The 2,910-nt window shown below is 34.0% G+C and overlaps 1 protein-coding gene across 7 annotated transcripts in view; it reads left to right on the forward strand.

Moving 5' to 3' along the window:
- The window catches only part of FHIT (fragile histidine triad), a 1,224,031-nt gene that overhangs the window by 598,434 nt on the left and 622,687 nt on the right, over positions 1-2,910 (forward strand). The window lies entirely within an intron of this gene.

Below are 2,910 nucleotides of genomic sequence, written 5' to 3' on the forward strand. Positions count from 1 at the left end.
TGTGCCATGTGGGTCACCTGCCTTGCTGGGGTATTGAGCTCCTTCTGAAGTGGCTGTGGCTAGCTTCTCGTTGCACTTTAACTCACTGTATCACCAGGAAGGGCATCCGATGTTCTACATGGTAATGAAACTGCTCAATGTTGTCCATTCTCCTTCTGGCTCACCTCACTTATTATGACCCTTTCCAGTTCCACCCATGCTGCACCAAAAGGCATGAGTTTGTATTTTGTAACTGCTGAGTAGTATTCCATTGTGTAAATATATCGAATCTTCTTGATCCACTCATCATTTCTGGGGGGCTTAGGTTGTTTTCATATCTTACATACTGTAAGTAGTGCTGCTATAAATGGAATGCAAGTTTCCTTTCAAATTATTGTTTGTTGTGATCTTTGGGTAGAAACCTATAAGTGGAGTTGCTGGGTCATATGGTAGATTCAGTTTTAGTCTTTGTAGGAATCTTTATATTTCTTTCTGTAGGAGCTGTACGTTCTGAGCAACATTTCAAACAATTTAAACCAGCTGTTAGAGAATGAGATTTTAATTCCTGTAGCTAGACTTTCATAACCTACTCATTGTTGATCTAAGATTATTATTTACTTCATGCACACTTTCTATATTTTTGCATGATGACTTGTCAGTCACTCCTTGAACTGGGCCATTACTAGAATCACTTTGTGAACTTTAAAAACTATATACTACTGGAGCCATCTCCAAATTATAGTTGTTTAATAGTTTTTGGGGTGAGTTTTAGGAAACTTTTTTACATAAAAAGTTCAAATGATTTTAATGAAGCTAGATTTTTAGAATGGCTAGTAAATACACACTAAGAAATACTTTCCTTTCCAAATTTAAAAAGCAATAAAATGCACCCTAGTCCCCAAATCATGAGATACATAATTCAAAGGTGTACAACCCCATAGTGCTTTACAGGTAATTAGAATACTGATTTCTAGCATTAGTTATTACTACCTGTAGGTAGAAGTCAGGGTGTGTTGAGAAAACAGATATGCTTGCCAGAAATAAATAAGGATATTTCATGCCTCCTGATCAAAATAGACCCCTTGCTAAATTGAAAATGTTCTTTAAGAGTAACCTAATGTAAACTGTCACAGAGGGATATGGATAAGATGTTGATACACAGGACCTTTCCGTTTTAAATGCGGATGGCAATAAAAAGGGGAACTCTTTAATTTGCCTGAAAGTAGCTGCAGCTTCCTTGATCTGGTCTCATCAAAGTAACAAGCCTATAAACATTTAAGGGATTCTGTGTGTGCTGCTGCCATTAATTTAATTGCTGCAGTATGGGGAACTATGGGGAAATAGAGTTAAACACTGAAAACTTAGGGACAAGTCACTAAATAGGTTAGTTCTATAACTGGTGTTGTCTTTACAAAGGATATAGTGTTCTAAATATATATAACTTTACAGAACTGACAATTGTGATCCAAGGTCAGCATGGTAGGGAAGTAACAGTTTTGGTTGTGGGATGTGATACGTTGAAGATAAATAATCTTCAATGTCAGTGAAGACTTGTGGCATTTGAGATACCTAGGAGTTGTGCAACCTTTCTTTTTTTTGTTGAGCTGTATGATAAGTTTAAAAGACATACCCTTTTATATGTTTATCCTCATTAACATTTAAATCAACTCTGTGTATTTTGTGTTGTACAAATCCAGCTTTGAGCCAACATTATTTGGGGGCATGAGCTTAAATGTGAATTAATTGAGTCTGGTAGCCCTTTACATGCCAGTTGTTTCTGTTAGTTTAGTACACTGGCAATGTCTTCTTATACATGGATTGAACCTCTTTTGGCTTAATTGACTATTACAATACCAATTAAACTACATGTGTCCAATTATTGGTCTCAGCTTACCAAATTGTTAATGGTATGTAATTAGAGTTTCATTTGGTAAACAATTTGTTTAATAAAGGATTTTGATCTCCTCAGATGATTTGTTCCCCTCCATCTGATTTTCCTTTCTCTAATGCCAGTCTAATTCTGGACCATTTTTTCCAACTGGCCAACTTTTATTAAAATATTTTTCCTCCAGTTGGATATGTGGCATTAACCACAAATCAAACATGATAGTCATTTGCACTATTTCTCCTTTACAGAAGCTAGCCATTTGTTTGTTATTACTGTTAGGTTGTGTAATCTTGAGAGAAAGGTGTCTGACACATGATATTATACTGCCATATTATTTAAATATCTCTTTTTAGGAATCACACAAGTTCAGTTCATATTATTAAGAGTAGAAGGAAAAAATATATCTTAAATTCTCTCATATACCTAACCACATGAACAAAGCTTCATTCCAAATTTATCTCCAAATCCTGTATTATTTATAATCAGTTAGTTTCTAAAGACTCATATCTAGATTATTTATTTTCAATCCTGTTTTGTGAGTCTTCTTAAATATCCATGAGAATGCTAATCTGAAGTTCATTAATGGGGAAAAATATAGATCTCAAAATACAATAGGATGAATGATCCTTGTCAAAGACCCTACTACAAAATTGAGTTCAATTTTTGATTAAAAAGAGTTATGTCTGACTTAATCAAACCCCAACAAGGTTGAGATAGATGCCTGAACTCTGCTCTAACACCTGACATCTGGGGTTGAATAATTTGCTTGTCTTTCCCCTATCCTACCTTATTATCCCACTCCCTTCATTGGATCTCACCTTACCTCACTTCACTTATTTTTAGTTTGACTATGTATACCCACTTCACTTAATTTTAATTTTGAATATGAATAGTTAAATAAATAAATAATAAATAAATAATAAATAGTTAAAGAAATATAAGAAAATGAATAAAATATATTCTCAAAGTATATGTTCTATAATATAATGACTGTGGACTTTGAGTTCAAAATAGGGTACAAATCACAGCTCTCTTTAAAAAAA

This window comes from Condylura cristata, unplaced genomic scaffold (genome assembly GCF_000260355.1).
Source record: "Condylura cristata isolate star-nosed mole 26May11 unplaced genomic scaffold, ConCri1.0 scaffold00004, whole genome shotgun sequence".
NCBI lineage: Eukaryota > Metazoa > Chordata > Mammalia > Eulipotyphla > Talpidae > Condylura > Condylura cristata.